The sequence below is a fragment of the Planococcus citri genome, chromosome 4 (genome assembly GCF_950023065.1).
Source record: "Planococcus citri chromosome 4, ihPlaCitr1.1, whole genome shotgun sequence".
Lineage (NCBI taxonomy): Eukaryota > Metazoa > Arthropoda > Insecta > Hemiptera > Pseudococcidae > Planococcus > Planococcus citri.
The window spans coordinates 42,998,700-43,005,790 of NC_088680.1; positions in this window are offsets into that span (position 1 = coordinate 42,998,700).

Sequence of the window (7,091 nt, forward strand, 5' to 3'; positions counted from 1 at the left end):
GATAATAATTTAATCGAGTGCTGAATTAATACGTTATCAATACCGCGTCGTTGTTCGTCTACGAATCTAATACGTAGGTACAGTATACAGTATACACTACAGAAGACAAAATCTTCTAAAAACCAACGTAAATCAACCGGAAATTCTTAATTATACCGCGAATGCAATTTTTTTCTCAGCAGATCAGATACGTAGGTATACAAAATAGTAAACGAAAATATCGCGCAACCGTGCATAATTAAGTTGAAAAACTTAGACGAAAGCTCCCTTTTCTTCTCGCGTGCGCTCATTCAGTTTCCCATAGCGTAATAATCTCATCGCGAAAGAATACTCAACTGGGAGCTTTTTCTCTATTGTTGGCGCGGATTCTCCGCTGGCAGAAATTTTTTTTCGCGGTGCGGTGTCCGAAATGTTCTAACCAACCCTGCGAGCTTGGATTTTCTATACAACATCCACGTTCCATTCAAAATGCTACAGCTCGCGTTCTAATTAACATTTCGTGTCGTGTAAACGTAGTACAACAAGGATACTTTTACATCAAATGGACTACAATTCAATGAAAACGCCAGCCAATTTACTATTTTTGAAAAAGCAAACAAACCGGCTAATTTTTCTCGCCGTTCTTTTTCTCTTCCTCTTTCTTCGTCTTCCATTTTCCACGTTCTTTTTCTCATCCAACCGGCGCGGCGCGAAGAAGCGAAAGAGCTTTTTGTATGCGAAGAGGTACCTAGTTACTTCTTTTTTTGTACGTAGCCTTTGAATAGAAGAGAAAAACCAAAACAAAACAATAAATTACCGCCGCCGAGGTATTATGTTCTAAGGATTTTATCATAATTTCGTGATTCCGAGCGAAAAATTCGTTTGTTTCTTTATACAGCTTCCTTTTACGAGAACCGACTCGACTGCCGAACAACTAAGATATTATAAAGGGATGAAGATGTGAAAAGAATACTGAAAAGCGGAAGTTGGGTACTTATTAAAAATTCTGTCCAGAATTTTATGAAGTGTACGAGGTTTCAGGTGACCATTGATTCATTGGAATCTTAATAAATTTTTTTAATTTAATGAAAAGTAAACCCAAAGTTTTAGTAAATGCAGAAAATTGGTCAAAAAGGAAGAAAAAGATCATCAAAAAGTACCTAGCGGAAATTCACCAAAAATGATCAAAATTTAGAAAATTTGTCTCCTCTCCTAGGTTCTAAGAAGACAAAATGTGTGTACAGGATAGTTTCCAATTGAGAAACCAAGTCAATTTTCTGCGATTTTAATTCGCAAAAATTTACACATAAATGATCTTTAAGGTCATTGGTCTCACGATTAATCACAATGCAAGAGTGTAGCTCGATCGCCTCATCTCCAGTCGGCAAATTCAATTAAAATAAATAAATCAGTACGTACGAGAGGCGAAATAACCTCGTTTTCAGATTAGAAAAATCAATCATTACTGATTAGCGTTCTTAAAAACTATTTCTGCTCTCTCACTCCGCTAATACCACGAATTCGCGAAAGAAAAATAACGTTATCATTTCCAAGATTTTTTCTTATATTTTTTGAGAAAAATTTGCCACGATCGATGAACGAATATTAAAAAATTTATTTGATAAGTAATTTTTTCAAAACCGTCCTCGTGCGGTATTCCTAGTGGAAAAATGAAGTTTTTCGCCGAGCATAAATGTGACATTTTTAACCTAGAGAACTATAAACGAGTGGATGAAAAGATGGAAGACGTAATCGTAAAAAAATTTCGCATAATTTTTACGATCAAACTATCCAACAGCATCTTTACGTTTACACGAAAGGTATAAAATTTCAATTCGCCTTATTAACGATTGATTTGAAACTACACGATACCCGATGGTGGCTGCTATGGTCCTTATATCAACTTTTCAAAACTTCGATAAGTAGTTAAGAAAATAAATTATAAATGTTGGGTGGTTCGTCTTGTCGTCGTCGTTGTTATAGCAAGACTTAGCAACAAAAGAAGCACGAGACAGCGGAGTCAACGTCTTATAAAATATTCGTTTGCTTAAAAATGAAATTCACGTTTCCGTGATAAGCAAAAAATGTACATTTTCGAAATTTTTTTCGTCAAATGTGCCGGTCGAGTAAATTTTACTGGATTCTATCTTTCGCGATTTATGATATAGAAATAGAGCTGATTTGTATGCAAATGTGTCAATTCTGAAAGGGTAATCTGTTTTATTTATAAATAATTTATTTTCCCGTTTGAGAATTAATTTATATTTTTCATCATTTTTTTCGTGTTTCTTCTCCAAAAGAGCAGACAGCATTTTATTACAAGGCAATTCCAATTTGCTGCAGTAAGAATTGGTTTCATTAATGACAAATCTGTATTCTAAAACTGTATTGTTTTGGTCTGATCTGCATAAGCTTTTTCGCCTTTTCGCAAAATTTTTATTCATCACTGGATATAATTCGTTATTTTTTTGGGCTTATTTCTGAAATGAATTAGACTCGTAGATGGAAATTTAAGTTGATTGTCATCGTCGCTTAAGGCTTTCAATTTTTTTATTTTCTAAAAGTATGGTTCACTCATTTAAAATTTTTTGGGTTTCATTTTATGTTTTTGTATTTTTTTTTTGTTTTCTGTTTTTTTTTTCAATTTGAAATAAATTTCGAGTTTTTTCATGTTGGGCAAGGCAATCTTTACAACTCGTCAAGTCCGATCTGAATGAAATTCTACTCACTAAAAAACAAGCGACTCACACTCAAGAACCAAGTTTCAGGAGCCGATGAAGTTGATTTTTTTCTAATTTTTGGCAAATTTTAGAAAATGGCGGAAACTGAGTACGAAGCCCTTTTTTAAAGGCTGCTAGGGGGTGTCAAAGTTTTCAGTGAACTTGAAACATCATCCATTTCAGCAGTGGATTACTCGATAAACGCGATACCTACTAAAATGGAACTTTTTTCAATAGTGAGAGGATTTGAAAGGCTTTTTGGTGATATCATAAAAATCAGTGTTGCCATTTTTTTCGCATGAAAAATAAGCTCGAAAAGTTTTAAAACGTAGTTTTCATATACTTTCGACTCTCAAAAATTCTGAAAGAAATATTATTATGGACAACTTTTCATGCTGAACAACATATTAAAAAATTGGGGTGGCATTATTTCGTAAAGTCGATTTAAAAAAATTGAAAGTTTGCGAAAAAATGCGATTTTTTGATTTAAAACATGAAACAAAGTTTTGATTGGTGAAGTTGACCCATTCGACCCCTATTTTTACGTATCTGTTGAACAAGTTGAAAAAACCCCTTTCACACTCGATGAAATGAAGTCGTCACAAAAAAATCAAAATTCGAAAAAATTCAATTTTCAATTCCAAGCATCACAAAAAGTTTAAATTTATTCTGTTGTCTTATTTTGACCTCATTCTGACGAATTTCATGAAAAAGTTGACGTAAATTACACTCGTAGCAAAAAAATTAAAATTCTTTCATTTATTCAATTCACTTAGAATTTTGATTTTTTTGTGATTTCATTTCATCAAGTGAAAGGTTTTTTTTTCAACTTTTTCAACAGATACGTAAAAATAGGGGTCGAATGGGTCAACTTCACCAATCAAAACTTTCTTTCATGTTTTAAATCAAAAAATCGTATTTTTTCGCAAACTTTCAATTTTTTAAAATCGATTTTAAGAAATAATGCAATCCCAATTTTTTAATATGAAGAGTGATATTCCAAAACTCGCTTTGTCCATTTTTATCGAAGTGCGTTTTTCAGCAGTACTTGGTAGATGAAGTAGTAACTCACATTCCTACATCATCAACCTACCAAAATGAGGTGTTAAACTCACCTAAATAGCCAATTCACTAAAAAATTTTAAAAAAATAATCTTCCAAAACGCGCTTTATCCATTTTTATTGAAATTTTTTCAGCAGTATTTAGTGGATGAAATGTATACCTACACTCCTACATCATAAATCCACCCAAATAAAGTGCTAAACTCGTCTAAAAAGCCAATTTACCCATTTAAAGGGAAACTGTTTTTCCTCTCTCCTGAAAAGTTGTGAAAATGGACAAAGCGAGTTTTGGAATTTATCACTCTTCATATGTTATTCAGCATGAAAGGTTGTCTAAAATATTTTTTTTTCAGAATTTTTGAGAGGCGTAACTATATGAAAACTACGTTATGAAAATTTTTGAGCTAATTTTTCGTACAAAAAAAGTGGCAACACTGATTTTTATGATATCACCTAAAGCTCTTTAATACAAGTATGGAAATAGATTATGCTCTCAAGAAAGTCATAGCATTTTACGTATGTGTTACGTACTGCGCATGGCAGGTTGGTGTCGTCACGCGTTGGCGCAACCAATGGGGTGCGACGTTGTACAATGTGAACAGATTTGTGCGTGCGCAGTACGTAAAACTTACGCAAAATGCTAAGACTTTCTTAAGAGCATAATCTATTTCCATACTTGTATTAAAGAGCTTTAATATCACCAAAAAGTCTTTCAAAGCCTCTCACTATTGGAAAAAGTTCCATTTTGGAAGGTATCGCGGTTATCGAGTAATCCTTTGCTGAAATGGATGATATTTCAAGTTCACTGAAAACTTTGACACCCCCTAGCAGCCTTTAAAAAAGGGCTAGAATGTTTCGATTTGCGCCATTGGTTATCCCTTCGGAAAGGTCTTTCCACAGGAAAAATTTCAAAAAGATCGCCGACCCTCCTTACTAGTTTTTGGTTGAATTGACGTGGAATGACCCTGAGGTCACGACAAGAGAAAATAGCATTTTTTAAGGCAACTCAAATTGATTTTATAACATTGAAAAAATTTTAGTTTAATTTAAACAGTTTTTTAAAATACCTATAAACTGTCATCACTAATGATCCACAACCTCTCCCCCTCCCCCCGGTTGAAAAACATATATAATTCCGACATTGATCCGTTTTTTCATCTGTTCTGCTCTAAAATTCCACTTTGCTACCAAATTCCTCACAAAGCAATTTTCTGTGAAAGTGGATTTTCCTCTCCTTCAATTAAATCGAACAATCGAGAACTACTGCATTAGTTCGACAACTTCGGCTAACTCGTATGTATTTTCGGTAACAACCCCTCTCTCGACGAGTAAATAAATTCAAAAACCGTCAAGATACGACAGATTGAAAAATGGCGACACGGAAAAGAGGTTTTAGAGAAGATTTAATGAACAAAACTTTCGATGAGTAATTTTTCAAAAAAGGTCAGAATTAGGCAGATAAACTCGAGAAAAGTTGTAACGTCATTAAATTCACATTTTAACGCGCAAAAGTAGATACAAGTATTGGTCTTCTAAAAACATTACACTTAAATACAAATTCTCTAGAATCACTAAGACGATGAGACAACGTTTCGGAGGGAAAAAAGTTTTTCCTTCCAACAAAACCAAAAAGTACCACCAAAGCACCACCACCATCCATACTTCTTTCGAAGGGAAAAATCTCATTCACGTGTTATTAGGAACAAAATTCAAATCACTAAACATCCCAAAAAGGAGTAAACCATAGGTACATGTTTTCTCAACAATGGCAACGCATTATTTCCAACATGCGCTTCCATTTTGAACCCACTGATTTGAGACGGCTCGTTTGAATTACTTTTTGAGAACGTACTATTCGGTGGCTTGTTTTAGAAAATTTATTACATTTTCCATGTTATACACATAGTCGCGGAGTATTCTACACCATTCGAGTTCGCTATACCGATGATGGTTTAATTACTTCCGATGTTGCGGTCTGCCGTGAACTCCTCGACGAATTCTCTCCGCGTTTTTCGCGTAAATATGCTCGAAAATTCATCCCCCCCCTGCCACTTTCTCACCGTTAATCTCGCTATTAAAACGCGCTTCAATTCGCGAACAGCTTACACTAAGTTAAGATTTCATTAAACTTTCAAGTCCGTTTATACTCATTTTTTAATCGATTTTCATCATCTGCGAGATAAACGATTTTGAATAAGGGCCCATCCGCCAGTGCAACGTTCGTTCAAAAGGAGGGAAAATATCGTCTTCCGATTATAAAATTTTGTGTATACTGTACGTATCAATTTTATAAATACTCGAATGAATCGAATGCAAATTAACGTCGAAAGAATTGCTTCGTTAAGCTTCTACCTATACAAATAAAAATTACGATATTTACGAGAAATTTATTGCTAAAACTATTCGCGGTTGTATGATCTCTCTCATCTACGCTGGCTACACGGAGTGCAATGCTTTCATTTTAAAAAGAGGAAATCCTCGATAAGTACACTGAACGTTGTATGTATTTTTTTTTTATTCTTCGTATTTAAAAGAAAATATGCACCAATATACGTAAAAACTTCTAGGTATATGTACACGGAAATATAGTCGAGAACAATTCAAAAATTATCAAAAACCTTTCGAGAGGATATTATAGAGATACATCTCATGAGCAAATTTTCCACTTCATCGAACAATCTGTGAAAAATTCATCTCGATCGTAGGCTCTTCTAGTGTATTCGCGTATGAGCACCTTCAAAGCCAGAAAGCTGCGGCGATAAGAAATATCGTATTTTCACTGTAGAGGTACGTGTATGCATAGGTATTGTTTGTGACGAATGGTCTTCGCATTTGCTATTTCATAGAACATCGTCGCTGCGAAAATATAAAATGCACGAATATTGAAAATGCGACGGCTATATTTTTTCTCCGATTGTATTTTCATTGTTCGGATGGTGAACGAGTAATCTATCATTGTATTGGGATGCTAAATTATAATGATTGGATCGAGAAAAGAAGAAGAGTTATACGCGTATGGCGAGATGGCGAAAAGGACGGGGACAGATGGAAATACGTCGGAAGTTTTTGGCTTAGTTTTACGACGCTCGCGATATCAAATTTTTATTTTGTCAGACCATGTTTCCTGTTCGAAAACAATTTTTCTCATTCGTTCAATCGGATCTTTGACTAGGAACAATAATTTGTGGCGTGCTATAGAGAGACTTTTCCAATTTTTAGATCGATGATGAGCGTAATGGGAAAGGGTTGCCAATTCTCAAAAATTTAATCACCATTATTTGTTTGCAAAATGTGGTAGGGTGGCTGGCTTGCTTTATCAATTTCCCTACC